This window comes from Dromaius novaehollandiae, chromosome W, assembly GCF_036370855.1.
Source record: "Dromaius novaehollandiae isolate bDroNov1 chromosome W, bDroNov1.hap1, whole genome shotgun sequence".
NCBI classification, from domain to species: domain Eukaryota; kingdom Metazoa; phylum Chordata; class Aves; order Casuariiformes; family Dromaiidae; genus Dromaius; species Dromaius novaehollandiae.
Genome location: NC_088130.1, coordinates 66,510,548 through 66,530,227, shown reverse-complemented (window position 1 = coordinate 66,530,227; position 19,680 = coordinate 66,510,548). Strand labels below are relative to the sequence as shown.

At 40.7% G+C, this 19,680-nt stretch overlaps 1 protein-coding gene across 1 annotated transcript in view; it reads right to left on the bottom strand.

Annotated features, from left to right (window-relative positions):
- Positions 1-19,680, bottom strand: part of LOC135324488 (urea transporter 2-like) — a 320,822-nt gene that overhangs the window by 269,838 nt on the left and 31,304 nt on the right. The window contains exon 3 of the mRNA XM_064500982.1: positions 6,332-6,368. The gene's annotated coding sequence lies outside the window, so the exon portion shown is untranslated. The remainder of the gene's footprint in view (positions 1-6,331; positions 6,369-19,680) is intronic.

Sequence of the window (19,680 nt, the reverse complement as noted above, 5' to 3'; positions counted from 1 at the left end):
CAAATACCTCATCAATCTGCAAGCTGCAATGCCCATATGTTTCTTCTGCCAATTCGTTTTAACTGTCACAGAGGTTGTTTTCAAAGGACTCAAGTGACAGCTCAGAAATCCATCTTGGTGGATTGGCAGGGACTGGGAACTGTGTCTCCGAATGGTACAGAGGTCAGACATTTAATTTCATATGGTTCACATGATTTATACATTCTCGGGCTCTTGATTCAGAATAGCCCATGCTTCCTCTGCTGGTCAGGATATAAGGCTTATGTAGAGGTTGCTCTCTTTTATGTAACTTGTATGATATGAAGGCACAATACCAGTGCTAAAATAGATCAATAACATATTATTCTAATATTGAAAGAGGCAGCACACGTGTCCTGTGAGCACAAAACCTGACAGAAGGACTTGCCTTGTCATATGTTCTTTGGAGCCCCTCCAGCTGGTGGTATAAGCAGCACTGATGGGCACAGGTGAAATCAGCACTCAGCCCTTAGTATAGCCAAAGAAATTTGGGTGGCAGGAAGTGCAAGGGAGAAGAAAGGAATCTGCAAGAAATTTCTCTTCTTGTGAGCAATAATGGCGCATTACAGCACTAAAATCTTTCAAGACCCTCTAGTATATTTATTTTTTTGACAGAGAGGGCAAGCTGGTAAATTTTAGAAAGACACAGAGTGAGTGATTTGCCCAGGGTCATGTGGTTTCCAAAGAAGGAACTGAGATTTCTAGGTTCCCTGTCCTACTTTATTTGACAAAATATGATACTTCTGTCATTCCTACATTGCTTCACCTATACTGGGTTCTCAGCCCTAGGAATGGTCAGAAGAATCGTAAAATAGCCTGCAAACTTGGCCTGGAAGTTTTATAAGAACAAGAACGTTGTCCAGGACACGCTGAGAAATTCACATTTGAGAACTACAGAATGATTCCATTCCAGAAATACTCAAATATTTGGCAAATAGCAGGGAGAGCAGAGGGGAAGGGGCACTCTTATTTTATTTTTCCTGGTGCCCTTTCATTTAATCCTATTCACCATGATCTTGTGTGCTGGAAAATCTGAAGTCCTGAGGTCAAATCTGCACATCCTTACACATCAGCTCTGTAAACCTCATGTGTTGTTTGTCTTTCTGTGCCATACATAATTGCAGCTTTGTCTGCTAGCACCAGCCTCCTGGAACGAGTCCATGCGTTAAAACGGTTATTCTCTTCCTTCAGCCCAGACTGATAGAAAGCTAGATGTCTTGGCAAAGACAAGCTATCTGTACAGGTATTTTTTTTATGGCTTGGAAAGCTAAACTGCCTTCTACCTTTTTTGCTTGCCTTTGACAAATTTGCAAAATAAAAGGCAACAGTGTAAATGCAAATGCAGTGTTGAAGTTCACCATCTCTAGTTGCTTTCACAAGCAGCTCTCTGTTCTCCCTATTATCATCAGCCTTCCCTTTGCAGCTGGCTAACTTGCCCTTTTTTCTGGGAGTAATGGAAGTGGAGAATCTAGGAATCGCAAAATACCTTCACTTAACGTTTTCTTGAAGACCTACAGGTGCTCATAATAGATCAAGGAAAAATGAGCTAACTAGTCAGTATCTACCTTTTGACTTGGCTGAGTCATGTGTGCACTGCTTCCCTTGCCTCTCCCTTAAGCTATTAGAAGTTTGGGACCTCCATTTGAACTTTCTGCTAGTCAAAGTAACCCAGCTAGCAAAGCACAACTTCTCACAGGTGCTGTTTGCCCAAGACAGGTGATGGGACACAAATATAATTTCATGAGTCTCAAGCAGGTAAGTCTCTGTCATTCCTGGGCCCTTTGCTGTCTTGGTGTTGACTTCCCAGGACTTTAGAAGGACACATGGCTCCTGATACAGCTCTGCATGGAGTACTCTCCTGGCATGTCCATCAGCCCGAAGCCACCACAGGATGTTAAGGCCACTCTCAAGTTCTCTTCCCATGTCTCAGCACCACCAGCTAACAAGGACTAGCCAGCAGTGAGCCCAGACCCCTGTTAGGTGTTGGTGCATTCATCTATATTGCACCCAACTCGCCTCCATAGCTCAATATAATGAAGCTGGAGGAAAAAGGAAGAGCTGTGCCTCTGACTCTCCTATTTTGTCTCTCACATGGGTAGGCTATTGGCATAATCATTACAAACAGCACCTGCAGCAAAAGGTAGTGCTCTGGATAGGCTGTTTTTTGAGATCATGTTCTGGTCGCTGGTTGAGGTGTTGAGAAGAGAACTGAGTCCTGCTTTTGTGGACTTGCACAGTCCCTATGCACCCTCCAAATTTGTTGACTATGAAAATACCAGCAGTCAGCAGAGGTCGCACGAGAGTGCTGCTGGTTTTGTTGTGTTTGTGGAGGGCCATAGTACCTTTCTTCTCTTTCAGCTCCACACATTTCTCTTTCCCACATTTAGGTGGGTTTTTATGTTTTAGAGATCCAGGTACATCTGGGAAATGTTTACATCACTCTTGGAAACAGAGGAGAGGAGAAGCCTGAGAAAGGAAAGACTTTTCAATGCCATTTCAAGCCTATATTTCATCAGAGCCTCTTGAGCTTTCCTAGACGGAGGTTTTGCAGGTCAGCCACACCTCACTAGAACATATCCCAGATCAGAGGAATATTCCTAAAAACACAGCTTATTCCTGTGCATAGTGTCAGATCCAAAGTGATATGCAGTAAACTTCCTGCGTGCTCTTAGTACTACTGTGTGCAATTTTTATTTGAAGAAATTAAGTCCAAGACAAAGAACGAAAGCTTAGCTGGGCATTTTTCTTTGAGAGCTCGCCCCATGCCAAGCACACTGATTCCTGCCTACGTGGGGAACGGAGATACTACTGTAAGCCAAAAGAATAAATCTAGAGTGAGGGGTTCCTAATATGCTATTTTATATACTACCTCAACAATGTGGTTGGTAACATACAAAAGAAGCCACTTTCATCCTGGTTCATGCACCATCAGTGGAGGAGTGCGTTTGAATGTGAAAGTGTGCTATCTACATACATTTACATATAGACTGCATATTGGTTGTTATTTCATACAGCAGAACCTAAATACTATATCTCCCAGGAATTTCCGCTGGACAGACAGCTCTCTCTGGCGTATTGCATGCAGGTAAGGGAGGTGGGAGAAATGACACTCATCTGTTTTTCATGCATTCCCAGCATAGCATGCCTCATTGGAAAGGCAGCTCTGCTACACATCACAGACAACATGCTGTCCGTCCACCAAAATGTCATAGGCTGAAGAAATTCTTCTCCCTCTCACAAACGAAGTGAAAGAGGCCTCCACTGTCTTCTGTAAATGTCAGCCTCCCACCAAATGTGGTGGCTGTGGACAGCCCAGAAGGTACTTTTCACCTTGTGCTGCTCAACATATTTAGAATGAAACCAGTGAAGCTGATTTACTCTCTTTGATGATCCTGACCTTAAAGTAGCAGAAGCAAATAAAAAGCTACGTTCAATGCAGATTTATGAGTTTATTCATGCTGAGAGGCATTTCCTACTCAAAATTTGAGAAAGTAATCCACAGCATACAGCCACAAAGTAGAATGTAATATATGAAAGCAGGATTATTCAGCAGCTGCCAATTTGACTTTTGTTTATGGAACCAATATCTTATAGGAATTACCCCAAATCCACAGAGTTCATGATTATTATTAATGGTGTTAGGTGTTGCATACTGTACATTGTAGATTGCAAAAATGGCATTCTGCCAACCAGTTACGTATTGGAACACTCATTAGAAATCAGGATTAATTCACTTTCTTGGAAAAGAACTCAGCCAAGTGAGTTTTCAGACAGCTGAATAAAAAATAAATGGATCATGTTAAACAAAATGTTCCTGTTTGTCCAAGGGAAGTATGCTTTTGGATTCGTGCAACTGAAAGTGAAGGAAAATATAGTTTGGGGTTCAGCCTGTTTTGGGAGGAAGCCCACAAACTGTCATGAAAACACTTCACATCAGAGCAAAGCTCTAGTCTCTTCTTTCTTTCTTTCTTTCTTTCTTCAAGCTACATTTATAGATTTCATGTTTGTGAAAGGAGATTAAAGATGTAGACAAAGGACTGTCTTGAAAGCCCCAGTCCCACAGAAGGCGAAGAAAGCAAAATCCCTTGTTATTGTTCCCTCCAGTTCTCAAAACTTGTGTAGTCTGGCTCACGACTTTTGAAAGTTTGGGGTCGGTGGGACTGAATAGCCTGTGAGTGGGTAGAAACTGAGTCCACACAGGGATATGGAAATCTCCATACCTGAAATAAGGGTCAGCCTCATCAACGCTTCAGGGTGCTTCTGATTCATATAGAGGAGAGGACCCCTGCTCTCATGGTCTCCCGTCATTGCTCAGCCAGTGCCTGCCACCAGCTGTTTTCCAGTAAAATCAAACAGTCCTTTACATTAAATACTAATGATCTGACGCAGTCTCTCCACCCCATCCACCTGGGATCACTCTTCTCGTAACACCATTCTTTCAGCCAAAAGCTGAACGTCTCAGTGAAAGAGATTTAAGTCAACAAGGAGGCAACATGGTGGCTTAAGCCATAGGCTAAGAGCCTACACAATGTTCATTCTTGCTTAACTGATGGGCAGGAACTCATTAAGCAGTGGGAACTTGCACAGGGGCCCCCTGTTTCATTGCTTCTGTGCTTTCAACAGCCCTCTGCCTCTGATATGTGCCCTGTTTCCCTCAGCGTGTGGGGATCATGTTTTCACACGTGTCTCTGTAAAGTGCCTAGCTCTCTGCTGGCGACTCGGTCTGTAATAAATGGTGACCTTTAGGCCGGCAGAATCGTCAGTGCAGTCGCAGCTTTATTTGCATTAATGTTAAATAATGTGTACAAAAGCAAAAGGAAGCCTGCATATAATATGTGTTTTTTTTTTTTTTTTTTTTTTTTTCCAAAAGGTTAAATTAGTATACATGGTATGGAATCTCTATGGTTTTCACTTTATCTGCTACAGAGCTTGAACTTTAGTCTTTTGGTCCAATGGGAGAAAAATCAATAATATCATACTGATACACATGAAACTTTATTAAAGTAGCCATGGGCATCTCCGCAACCTTACCCCATCAAGCTGGCTTGCTAATTGGTTTGCAACAGTGTTGCTGCCATGAAAATTATCCAGGTCTGTCTTGTGAAAATCTGGCTCTATCAGCATCAAGAACACAAACAGCCAGGGAAGCAGTCAGAGGTCGCTTCCTAGTTGTTGGGAACGGAAAATGAAGCTTGTTAACATTCTGCTGCTGCTTCTTATGGGGAGGAAAAACCACATCAGTGCTGCGGGGAGCTGTCCTCTGGAGGATTGAACAAAGATGATCAGCCTTCTCTCCACTCGCTTCCACTCACTCATCAGGCTTTCATTGACGGGGAAGCCTAAAAAAATCTGCCAGAATTGTCATTTCATACCTGCTAGAAGTCTTTAGTTTGGAGTGCTTCCTTTATTTGTCCATCACAACACAGTCTCTCTCCCTTTTAATGCATTGTCTCTCTACTTTCCTGCGCCCTGTTTTGCCACTGCAGTAAACCAAAGCTAAATTCAAAACTACCTGAAAAAAAATAGAGGATACTGGCAAGAATAAATTAAACTGTTCTAAAGCTTTTGCAAGCAATGCCAGCTACAGATAAAAGAGAGAAGAGCCACAATCCCTAAATTCCCCCTGCCACTGATCCAGAAAGCAAGAAAGGCTTTGGCTGGCTGCACGAGTTTGCAATTATGTCTCCAAGGCAAAAACGTGACCTGAAGGATGGTGTTGCCTGAGGGAACCTGTGCCAGCAAGAAGCTGTAGCAGATCCTAATGTGCAGATCCTAATTCCTAATGTAAGGAATAGCCACAGCAGAGTAAGTTCGGTTCACGTGAGGAGTGTCATCTGTGCTGCCCAGAGAGCACGAAAGGTCTTCAGAAGTCCTAGGAGGGACCCGGACAAAAGCACGCTGGAGAATTCACTGTGACCTTGTTCGAGAAAGGGCTGCACAATCCTCTATTCCCGGCCAGCTCTGAAGCCAGAAAGTGGCCTGCTTTCTTGCTCTTTTGAGGTGGCTACTGGCCATGAGGAGATTCTCATGGAGAAGGGAACTATTTTCTCCAGGCACAGTTATCTCCTTAAAAGAGCGTGAACAAGTCAGAGCCACTAATAGCCATTTTACCTAGCCATCTTTTGAATACAGGACAGAACAATGACAAATATAACTAAATAACCAAACTATTAGAATTGCTCCTACAGTACTGGTTTGCTTCAGAATTTTTCACAGGATTCTGTGATTGAAAAAAAAAAAAATCCCCCCCAAACAATATCTTGCTCAATACAGCTCAAAAGGCAGAGGGACAAGAGAAGATGTTCAAACCTACCTTTTTATTTTTCTGATTCTTCAGTTCAGGAGGTGACCTGAAAAATAAGTAAAACAATGTTACTCAGGATAATGTTAAAGAACTTCAGCAGCACCAAGCATAGGCTATGGGGCTGTCTCTGTCTCCAAGACATCAAGAGATGAGTAGGAGTTTTCTGTTATATATTCAGTCTTCCATAATGGAAACAGTATTAGGGCTGGCCATAACTCAAACACAGACTGTTGCCCATGGCCTAAAGGGTGTTCACTGCAATTTCAAGCACGTAGGAGAAAGAAATATGGTATACTGCCACTCTTGGGCCAGGTGAGTGCCCATTCAATCCACTGACCATCTTATCTTAATGATGAGGTGCCCATAGCTTCTTTTTTTGTGTGTGTTTGGGCAGCAATGGATTTCTAGGCTCTTCCTCCCATAGCAGCAGATTTGAAGCCCAGCCATTCATAGCAGCTCTGTACAAACTACATCTCCCTGCACAGAAGTTCTTCTCAAGTAACAGGTTAAACTGCCTTTAGGACTGACGTGTGGCCTTCCTGCACCAAAAGACCTAGCTCATGGTCTTAAATTGAGCTAAATGTTTGCATGGGTATAGAGCCCTGAAGACTAACTCAGAAATTTTTGCCTGTGTTGTTGTTGCTGCTGAAGAAATAACGTAGACAATTTGTCACAGAAAGCATATGGAGAAATCGTAGAAGGAATAATGCCAAAATTGCACCTTTTTTATTCACAGTTTATTATGAAGATATTTTTAATTTATACCCAGCTCCCTAGGGATGCTTTCAGCTTTTCCATACTGTGATGGAAGGAAGTTAATTAGGGATCAGCCATGCAAAATATTCCATCTTGGCCACTCCAAAACATTAAACTTCTAAGGGGCCAGTGGATTAGCAGAAAAAAGTGAAGAAGGTGTGAAACCTGGCTTCATGAATCAGATTTGAAAGAAATTAAGTATTTCAACATGAAGTTTGATGTATAATCTTTTTTCTTAATGTGGAGTGGTTGTGTCAAACTATGATATTCTCATCTGCTCGTTCTATTCACTTTTCCATTAGCCTACCCACATCAACAGATCATCCCAATTTTCAGAAAGAAGAAGAAAAATGAATTTTCTGTTGTCATTTTAAAAAAAAAGTCTGTTTCTAAGGGGAAAAGCTGATTCTTTTTCAGGTGGAATGGCGGACACTGGACAGGAAAACAAATTGATTCAGAAAGCTGTTGAACTCTATGAATAACTCAAATCTCCTCATACAGGTAATCATTTGCAATATTTTGTTATTATGCTACCAAGCTGTGCTGAAATGTCTCTTCCTCCACCTCGCACACACATGCACACACTTTAAACACAATATTAAAGATACCCTTTACTAGTAAAGATCCTGTCAAAGTATGCTAATCAAATCCAGCTTTGATTTCATGCTTACTTTTCTGCTCATCCCAATTGTAAAGCTAAGCTGTAATTAATACATAAGAGGCTGGTGATTATACAGTATTAGGCTGAACATATAGAGTGAACATACAGCATTAGATTGCATTTCAATAGATCAGACACTGTAAAGAAATAAGATCAACTCATAAGGTCTGGTATTAGCAGGCTGCTACCTTATCTTGGTGACAATCTCGAGCACTTGCATTGATCTCCTGCTACCAGTGACATCTTTCACATGTGCATGTGTACATGCTTAAACGTGCATGTGCAGACTAAATAGGTAATCTTCCTCTTTTAATTTTTTGGAAATTGAATTTTAAGTCACACCACTCAGTGAACTATTATTTCTTTGGAAATGGGCCTGATGATAGGGCCTGATGATAGGTCACTCCTGCGGCAGAAACACTGTGCCTCAAGGAAGGACATCTGCAATATGTGCTCCCTCCTTGCCTGCCTGCTCAGGGATACCCTGCTTCGATTCCTCCTCATGGCTGGGAAGAAAAGGGAAATGGGTCAGGGTGTGGGCAGATGAACACGTAAGGAATAGATGGGTTGCCAGACTGAATTTGTGCTTGCGTCGTTCATGTCTCTGGTCACAGCTGCTGAGGAAATCTCACGGGTAGTCAGGACAGCTACAGTCGTCACAGGCTGTCTCCTGTGGTCTGCCACCCTGCGGCTGCTGCGGGGGGAGTTTACAGGAGATAAACACCTGCATGGAGGACTTAGCTGTGCCTGGAAGGAGGCCGCTTTCCCATGCTGATCTTGCATATATGACAAAAAATGTCCATGATACATACACTGGGACAAGCAAAGGGCTCCCCTGGGTAGTTCTAGCTTGGTTTTCCCCTTTGGAAAATACAGATCAGCACATCAGAGCTCAGTCTGGGAAATATATGCATGTATATCTTCATTCTCTACTATCGAGGCCATGAGAAGACAGTCTCAGACTATCAAACACAAGAACTGAACACACAAAAGAATAAACATTGCAGCATTAGCTGGCACCCTACTGCCAGAGGCTGCATAAAAGCTAGAGGAGTCCCTTCAGATAGCTTGTCAAGGACCTGTTAAGTACTTTTTTGTATCCCCTCGCCAGCGGAAAGGAAAGCTTTCCACAGTCTGAAATACTTAGAACTCGAAATAAGGACATATGACTTCAAGAAAAGTCTCTGGGATTCATCATTCAGCTTTGTAGCATAGGAAATCATACTAATTAAACCATGATAAATGCTAAAAAGCTGAAATGAGGAAAAAGCAACCCCCTATGGTCCCAAACCTACTTGTGGTTACTTTGGAGCAGATCAGGAGTTACCATAGCAAAAAAAACCCAACAAACAACCGAAAAACAACAAACAGAAAACAAGAAAAGAGGTCCAGACCTTCAAAGTCAACTTGGCACCATAAAAGTTTAAGTAGCCCTTCCTTTGAACAATGCTATGCCTCAAAACATTTTTTATTAAAAAAAAAAGAAGACGAGGAAAAAAAGGTTCAATTATAAAGAGATTTTTATTCTGCATAGAGGAACCAATTGCATTTCATTGCAGAACCACATAAGAGTGATCCTCTCGTGTTGAGCACAACCGCACCAGGGTTGTGGCATGCCATTTCCTCGCACCATAACGAGATCGTATGTGAAAGCCTAAATTATGCAAATGAAAAGGCTCCACTAATACTGTTGAAATATTCCTGGAGTGTACACTTGACAACCTCAAAGTACATTTCACACCACTAATGACTTCATCACTAACACAATTGTCATGAGTCAAGCAGTTTCCATAGCAACGCCCTAGTACAGCTGTTTACCCATATAAAGTACTGCACCTACTTAGTTACATATACAGACAGATCACTAGATTCCTAGGTACTGAAATTGAAATAATTCAATTTTCAGTGTCTCTCTTTATGAAGTGATTCTGCCAGCTATAGGTATTAGCATATCAATGTGACTTTGACAGGGTCTGCTGCAAAAGACATATTTTGCAGGCACTTCATGTCAATTAGAGCCCTAACTGTTTCATGGAATAATCATTCCTGCCAGATTAAGGTCAGGCTGCAAGGTAATTTAATTGGTGCCATTATATCTAGGGGGAAAAAATGCTCTAATAAAGTGCACACACTGTAGCTGCCAGTGAGGATGTGCTATGCGACATTAAAGGGATTGCCTTCCTAAAGTGCATGGGCAAACCATTTAGAGAGAAAGAAATAAGATGGAAACAACTTCAAATGCTTTGTTTCCAACAGAATTCCAGTGTGTTTGACCAAGGGGAGAATTTTATTTTGCTTGAAGTGGTGCTATTCACAAGGGAGGAAGCATTCAAGAAAAATAAATAACAGTAAGAAAAAAAAATCCCGTCACACTGTGTACATCTTCTTATCTCCTGTGGAATGATAAACAGTTTAATTAAAAATTTGCAAAAATCAAAACAAAGCCTCTTTTTTCCCAGGGCTCTGATTGCTGGGATGTAGCAAACCAGGCAGGAACCTCCCTGGCCTCACCACGGGGAGCAGGACCGTGAGGATTACCATTTCCTCCTCTGGAAACTTATGACCAACAACTTGTTTCACAAGCAGCAGGAGTCCGCTCTCCTATGGATTCAGGTAGCTTGTCCCCTACGTTTTCCCCTATCTGATCATAATTCAGCTTCCCACACACTTCCGGAGACTCCCCCTTCCATGATGTGTCCATGAGTGAGCGGACACTGACCCACCTCTGAACCACTGTGTAGGCATGGGGGTCTGCTTTCTTCTGCCTCACCAAAGGCACTCATTCAGGTCTCTTTCTTCTCCCCACCTCACACTTTTCATGGATTTTTTTAGAAATTTGATTGTCCTTGAAGCACTTGAGCTTTTTCTCTTTTGTCTGAAGCTAGTCAAAGTTTTCAGGAGACCGACAGACAGACAGTGTACAGAATTCTTCCATAGGACAAGAAGATTCGATTATTAGCTGTGTACCCACTTCCCATGATGATTTGCCTAATTTTGAACTTATCCTCTTTCTTGGCAAAGCAGAGCATTGGTGAAAATATTTGTCTTGAAAAATGATTACTGGCCATGCTCAAATTCGTGGTCATAAGCACACTCTAAATATCAATATAGCAAAGGTTAGGTTGATTGAAGAGTAGATAATGTTTATCAAAAGCTCAAGGCCAGATTTTCAGTTGATGTAAATGCTATTATTTTCAGAGAATTCATCTAGGCTAAAACATTTAAATAAAGTGGAGGATATTCATAAAATATTATGACAGGTTCAAGAACTAGAGGAGAATAGAAAACTTTAGATAGGTTCTATGTAATCCAAAACATTTAAAATGTATTCGTAAGGACTCTGCAACCAGTACTTTTTATTTTGCGCTAACTTTTTGCATAGAAATAATCATATTCCCAAGCTGCAGTTTCAGATGGGTAAATTCTGCCTCCCTAGAAACACTTGTTTTCACGACTTTACCATGAAATAAATTCTTAGAGTCATGCTTATGCTGTTGTGATGTGAAAACTGCTCACAAGTAACTTCAGCTAACAAGTTCTCAACAGCTTGAAAAACAGAACAGAAAATGAAAGTTATCTTGTTTTTAGAATGAAAAGAAATATTATATATAACAGGAAATTCTGGCAAACTGAAGCAATTTTGCAAAACTGAAGCAATGGAAAAAGATCAGATTTTGAGCCTTTTGAATTTCCCTATGAATATTTCAGAAGACTCTATTCATTATTACTATTTCCTTTTACTATCCACTCAAGCTTACAGTGGAACTATTTAAAAAAGATATAGGAAAGATTTTTTTCTGGTATGAATATTACATAAACTAACTGAATTAAGGTCAAGCAAAGGTAGATTATAAATGGAAATGAAAGTTTTTCCTCATTATTATTTTCCTTTAAATATATCTGCTAGAACATTTTGGTTCAACATCCCATCAGAATGGCATTTGATAAGCCATAAATTATCCATTAAAAACTCCATCAGTCCCATCACAAATGTAGTCTAGCTTCCTGCATTTAGTTCAGCCTTGGTCATGAATACAGCAGCTGGGATGATGGGGGGAAAAGAGAGCTCCAGATTGGAGCGTTCAGCAGCTGGAAGAATTTCAACCCTGTTAGAAAGAACCGAGTGAGTGTTCATTTTTTAATCAGAATGAAGGCCTTCATGTTTTGGGGTAGGTAGATGCTGCAGTCACCAAACAGTGACTTTTACACCCATTTTACATACATTTATCAGCATACAGAGCAATCTTTGTATTGCGGTGGATGCAAAATTTTAGTAGGTCTTTAAACCAAACCACTTAAAAGAACAAGTTAGTGACAACAAGACTAGATTGCACTAGAAACTCAAATCAGCCTTAGCTATGGTTGGAAAGGGTCCCTTTTGCTTCCTTTCACTTTCTTCTTACCCAAAATAACAAACAGGATGAAGGCAGCACACAGTCACCAGAAGGGCATCCACTTCCCTGGTGTAGCTGCCCCGTAAGCCTCCACTAGAGTCAATGGAGATGCAGCACATTTTTCAGCTCAACCATCAACTTTCAAGGAGGTGAATAACTCCTTAGGCTCCAGCCAGACCTCCAGACAGTGTCTGGTGCCATTTGAGATGCCCAGGACACCTGAGACATCCACACAGTGCTGAGACTCATAGGAAAACCATACTCTTCTAAAGTGCTAGCTGGAGGCCAGATGGGAAAGGCATCTCAAATGGCCTCACTGCCTATGAACTGGTGATTTAATTAAGATTCTGTGGTGTAGTGGGAGCGTTGATACCCAGCCCACGTGCAGATGCCGTTCTGTGGACATCAACAGTGGCAAGATTCATTCCTACAGGTGATAAAGTGCTTTGGTCTCTTGAAATGTGCACTGTTTTTCTTAGAGGCATTCCATTCAGAGACTTTTTTTGGAGCAATGATTACTCTGTGGGAGGATGAAAGGAGCCATCTCCAGAAGTTGGGACCTTTGCTCACCTATATCTGCTGTCTTTCATCTTTCAGGCAGTGGCGAATGAAAAACAATAATCTTGAGGATAGGGCTAAGTATACCGGTTTGAGGTTGGGGAGAACTGGGAGAAGTTGGAGGAATTCTCTAACACATTTTAACCTGTGGGCTGTTGATCCAAACTGGATAATGTCTGCACAGGGTAACACAAGGTGAGATTTCAAAGTGTATCTGAACACACTGGCTTATGCACAGAAATGTCCTTAGTTCACTTGCAATTCGAGTTCTGTGGCTTGAATTCTGACCAGTTGCAAATTTTTTGTCTGTTCATGAGGCCACACACTTCATCATGCCATGCAAAGAACAGAAAATAGTTAGGGCTCTAATGCCTTTTACTTGTGCTGTGTGAAATTGAAGATGGGAGACACGTGGCTAAACAAATTGTTTCATTGACTCTCCCAGTTCTATTCCTCTGCTATAACCAACATCATAAATGTCCCAAATATCTATTTTGCTTCTAGAGGCTTTCTATAGCCTGGAAGATCTACCAAGTTTGTTATTATTCTGCTAAAACCAGTTTTAATGGTCTTGCCCAGTTTAACTAATAGCTTACTATGTTATAGCTTCACTTTTTCTTTTTCTTTTGATGACCATCACATGCATCAGAGGCTCTAGCGCAGATTTACATCTGCCAGCTGATCTCAACAATTCACTTTCCTTGGTGTCCTTAGGTGGGCTGGTGAGATACACAGGAAGTAAGACAAGGCTTAGCAAAAGCCTAGCACAAGGCTGGATACTGAAGTTAGCTGTAGTTCTTTCTTACAAACAAGATCAGCATCTGAGTCGAAAATAGTAAAATAAATTTCACCATTAATTACCCCGGAGACCTGAGTCTGTATCAATGAGGCAAGAACATTTCCCACTGAAATCAATAAAAGTGTTTATTTGAGCGATGAGGAAAACAAGGCCAGTTGCCAGTCTATCCTGTATATGACTGCTAGGATGTGTGTGTACCTTTGTGTTAATACTCCTCTGTGGCTTTTGGATGTTTTTTTTTTCCCCCAGTAAGGACAATGATCTTCATACGGTACCATGCAAGCTCTGTTGTATAATGATGATTCACCCCCAAGAGATAGCATGGGATTGGAAATGATGAAAAGGGTATGCCAAGTTAACAAACACAGCGCATGCATTATAATGTGACTGCAAGTTTCCAAATAGATACCTGGGAAAAAATGATAGATGCATGTTGATTTATTGAACAGGTTGTCCAGCCTATGTGTAAAATCATTGTGACAGCAGAGTACATCATGGCATCCTGCAGCTATCCCTCGGCTTACTCATCACCCACTGGGAAATGCACCATCCTTGTTCATTACCGCCTCCTCTTTCTAGAGATATACATTTGCAAGTTGTCTTGCTTTTGTAAAAAAAATCAGGCAAATCCTTTGTCAGGTTTATTCCCTTGAATATAACTTAATATATTCTTCCTTTGCATGTGCTGTGAGCTGTTTTCTCTCCTATATGCATCGTAGCAGATGTGTGCAAGCCTTCAGAACTTGAAGTCAGGAATGTATCTTTTTCTGATAATGGGTTTCTTTACTGGCTAAATAAGAATGCTTCAGGCTGTAAACACAGCACAGCCAAAAAGGATACCTGCTGCTTAAAGGCTGTATGGAGCCTTCTCATGGTCAAACTCATCTGATTTGTTTCACCTGTGGAATAGAAAGCTAATGGCAATTAAACAGTCAGTCCTTAGCATCAGAGGGGTATCTCCAGATCTCTTAAGAGCTTTGCTAAAAGTGCTTTCATTCAAAACAAGATTAAAAAAAGAAAGTGGCTTTTGGCCAGATGGAAATGCATTTTGGAAGTGTCTGTTTATGACAATATTTTCCTAGTTTTCATCAACTTTCGTCATCTGTTTAGTTTATTTGTTGCCTGAAAACCTTTGAAGGAAAATGTTTTCACAAATGTGAAAACTTTCCATCTCTGGTTTTTCTTGTCTTTCAGAAAGAAAAAAAAAGTGTTATTCCTCCTGTGATCTAGATGCTGTCCTGTTCCTTAAAGCACTGTCATTGAATGATTTGCCAAGCTCTCTAAGGACTCAGGGAACTAAATTGCTGTCACAAGGAATGAAAGAGGAAGGGATTATTGGAGAAAGAGACAAAGAAGAGAGAAAGGAGACTGCAATACTTCATAAAAAAGCAGAAAATCAGCCTGGTTGCCCACTGCTACCTCCCACATCCTCATCCTGTCATTGCCCAAGCTCTTGTGGGCTCAGATATGACACGACTGGTCTTGCTAGAGCACCTGTGCATATGTATAATTCCTCCAAACTATACTTGTCTCTTCCCAGGCCCAGCAGATGTGTGGGCCTAGCTGGAAGGAGCAACTAGTGTCCAAAGAGTAATTGCAAAGAAGAACAGAAGTCATGGTGCTGGTGCAGTTTATTTGCAGGCTGACGCAAGAGCTCCTCATGAACATCCTGTGCTGAAGTGCAGGATATTTGCCATGACCCAAGGATCATGTCCAAAGTGATGTTCTCAACATAGTTTAACGGTGCTTGCAAAGACACTCATGAAACATGTCATGGGCTAGGCAACTTTCTGCTGGGGGTTTTGCATCTCGTTTACTTGTTCAATACTATATTAAGCCTACACAGTCTTCTACTGTCTGTGTTGAAAGGCAGGTAAAAAATATGGGAAGCGCATATCTTCCTTTACATTTCCTAGTGTTTTCAATCCACTTTAGAGTTATGAGGAGATTTTTAAAAATAACTTGCATAAAATGCATCGATTCTTGTCTTCTCTAGTTAAGCTACACATTATGCTTCCATTTCTGTACATATTTATACTGCGTTCTGTATACGGCTCTGTCCAAATAATGATAGGAAAGACAACGCATTGCTTTCACCAGGAACTCTGGGAAGTCTGTGAGGGCAGCAAGTTCCCCATTTTCCCTGCCATCCTCAATAAATCTACATGGAGGTTTGGAGGAAATGCATAATGAGCTGCTGTTTCTCATCCCAGACTCAGCAAGTGCACAAGCTGGAAGGATCTGAGAAGTGGATAGCTTGTACATCTTTTGATATTGTAATTAAGAGGAAGCAAAAGAAAGAACTGTCAAAGGTAAGGGCAAGGACATTTCAGGAGCTTTTCACAAGCAGCAACACACCTCAGTCTTTGCTGCTGTATATTGCATTTTGGAGATGGATTTGATAACCACTGCAGTACATGGAATGGTCTGAAATGCCATCAGAAAGGCAGAAAGGAAGAATAGGAAATGGCTGATACACATCAGTTTTTAAAAACTGGCTTGATTGTCCCCAAATCACACTATTGTTTATACCTGCACACGAGAGTGTAAAAACAGGACTAGGCAGAAATGGGAGCAAATGCAGAGTCTGATTTCCCTGAATTATTAAGCTATCAGGGGAGTACATAACTATTTAGATCTATACTGAATTAAGAGTTATCTGGGGAATTGCAATTCTAATTTTGCAGATCTGTAGCTTACAGTGAAAAATCCTTTCACACAGGGGCTTCCTCCAAACAGTTATATCAAAACAACCGTATATTATGCACACACACCACACATGCACCTGTACAAACCAAGACTCTGAAGAGAGCTTTATCTGTCAAGAATGTCATCCTGGTCCACGACTCACCATGTATGTAATAGGGAAAAGGGGGGGAAATACCTGCTAAGTATTCACAACGTACTTTCAGATAGCAGCAGCAACTCTTCAGTTTGAAAGAATATTGGAATAAGAGACTGCAGTGTGTCCAAATCCTTCTACGCTGCTTGGCTAGTATTTAAAAGCCAAAAGGGGGGGGGGGGGGGAGATTCTACACTGTGTTTCAATAGATCACTTTTTATCACTATAACATGCAGACTTACGGAGCAAGAAAATAAGTTAACGTGTCAAGCGCAGGGAGAGTGAAGTAATGAACCATATGCTGGGATCCCAGTTAAAAGGAATGTATATGGATGCAGCAGGCATACATAATAAGATGACCAAATTGGATGCATAGTGTATGCACCCGTGGATACATTTAGAAAAATGACTTGGAATTAAACACAGAGAGTGCCCAGGAACGATAGATATAATGAATGTAGAGGAATGCTATAAGACAGGTTGGGGAGCGGGGACACCATGTACTGGCAAAGCAGCACTTGCAGGCTTCTGACAGGCAGAAAACAGGGTGTTTCCCCTGGCATTTGGGAGAAGAATAGTAATGTAACATCGCCGATGCTCTAGAGATAGTTTCAGAGGTTCAGTAAGGGATTATGTTACTTTATCTTTGAGAAGAAATCTGAAACATTCTGAATTATCTGGGCATGCCTGTAGAGTATAAATACAAAAGTTTAAATTCAAAACTTTCTAAAAAGGTCCATCGCTTCCAGGAGGGTTCTTTTTTTTTTTTTTTTTTTTTTTTAAACAACGAGAGTGATTTAGTTTGATTTGATTTGAACGTCCAGCTTTTGTGGATAGAAGGGAAAGCAATGATGATGTATTATATACACAGTCTGTAGGGCTTTTTTTTTCTTTTTCCTGAAGGTGGATTAAGTCAGATATTTTTAGAAAGATATCTAATCTTGCCTTGAACATTCCAAGTAATGCGGAGGCCTCCATGTCTGCTGACAAGCTGATCCAATATACAGCAACAGCCACTAGTAGAAAATCTCATCGGATTGGATCTCATTTCAAGTTTGATTTTCTTTCAGTTTTAGCTCTTGGACGTTCTTATACCTTTGTCTGGAAAATTAAAATACCTTTTTCTGCCCATGTCAGTAGCCATGCACAGTGATCATATCACACTGCACTTTTTGTTTCCAAATACTAACTGATAATACTTGTCTTCCATCTGCACGAACCACTTTTTCTTAGTCCATTTTATTTCAAGCAACCACAAGTAATCTCGTAGCCTTTCCACTAACGCTGAGTAATGAACAGAGCTGAATGACTGCATTTTTTGAATGAGTACATTTATTTGAAAAATAAATAAATAAATGCAGTTCCAGAGGGATGGGACTTATTCACGAAGTGTGGTCAAAATCAGTATAAATCACTGCAGCCAAAAGAACTGAAAGAACATTTGGAATTATCAAATATTTTGTGTTGACATTTTCTGAAGAAAAGATTGCCATTTCTGTTTCCAAGTGTCATTTTGTTTGTAAATTCAAAAAAACATTTGTTATTCCCATAATTATAGTACAGTGACAATATTACATTTTCCCCCCCGATATTTCCTTTTTGGTATTTTCAAGGGCCATATTTGTTGGAATATTGGACCAAAAGGCCACACTGAGATAGTTATCGCCTTGCGTTTCCTACTTTTAAGACTAATTTTCTGTTGCTTTTATTTTCCAGTGCGTTGTCTTCTATCCTGTGGGTTTGATCTGGTGGCTTGTGTTCGTGGGTGTTGCACTTTTTGTTTGGTGTATGAACTCACTGCTGGATTTTCAGCCTTTAGTCAAGCAATTCCAAACACAGTAATCACAGCACTCATTACTGGCCATCTAAAAACCATTGTGGCATCTTCCTATTTTACTTGCAAAGATTTATATCATTGATAAAAATGCTGAAGAGAGCTGGATTAAGACCCCAGTCCTTTGGAGACTGCATTAGTAGCAACCCAAGTCATCGATTTCTCCCCATTAAAAACTCCATTTCAAGACCTGTCAGACAGGCAGTTCTAATCCATCTAATGCATGCCCTGCTAATTCCATATAATGTAGGTTTTTTAATCTAAATGTCATGTGGTACTAAATCAAATTCACTGGAGAAATCCAAGTATATTATGTCAACACCATTGTCTTTATCAAACAGGCCTGTAACGTTGTCAGAAAATATATAACACAGTTGTTTGACAAGACCTGCTTTCCATGCAAACATGTTGACTATCATTAATTCTACTTTTAGTCTCTAACTCTTTGTTGACAGAGTCCTGAATTAACTGTTCCATTAGTTTGGCCAGACTGACATCTGACTAACCAGTGTACTGAGTCGCCCCTTTTGCTTCTTTCAAATGTTGAAATTTTACTGACAGCTCACCAAACTGCATGAAATTTCCTCAACTTTTCAAAACATGTTAAAATCTGATTTGGAAGACAATCAGCTAGTCCCTTGCAGCTCTCTGGACCTAAGTTGTCCATGTCTGATTATTTAACAGTAACTCATGTTTTCTCCTATAACAGATGGTAAGTGTTCTATTGCATTCACTGCTTTATCTCAGAGGATACCTCTTCTGCTTCACATCACCCACTTCTCCACTCTATGCTGACTTTTTTGCAGACATCCTCCCGCTTCTTTCACACCTCCCTTTAGCATACATGTGAGACTTATGTTTTGTAAGTTCACCTGAACATGAAAAGTACTTTTCAAGATAGATGGCTTTCATAAAAAGATTTTCGCTAGAGAAGATTTTCCTTCCAAGGACCTCACCATGTTTAAGAAGGATGGGCTGTGTCAGGCCTATTTTGAAAACAGCAACATCCTCAGCAGAAGTTGTTTCCTCATTTCCCATGTGATAGTCTCCACTCTCACTGTATCCCAGGACCTCATGATTATTTTTCATAAAAGCTCAGGGAGAAAAGTAAACAGCATCTCCATTTGCACTCATACGAGGCATAAAGTCTGTCTGGAACAGAGCAGGGTTTTACACTTAGATGTCCAAGTATTTCAGTCCCTTCACCAGCACTTCTCAATAAAGTTTTCTAATACACCCCAGTAACTTGCATTTTGCTATTACTCTTAGTATGACTTCTGTACTTTGGAAGAAAAATCATGAAAATTATATTTTTATGGGTGAGGGAACACAAAAACTGGTGCTGTCCTGGTCACAGCTCACATACTCAACAGGAAGTGGTTGTCAGGGGCCAATTTACACAATGTTGTTTGAATTCTTGAGGCAGGGAAGGATTTGGCCCTACTCCAGTATTTTGTGTTCAACCCAATATGGTCAAGACTATACAGCTAATTAAGAAAAATATGTTTATCATT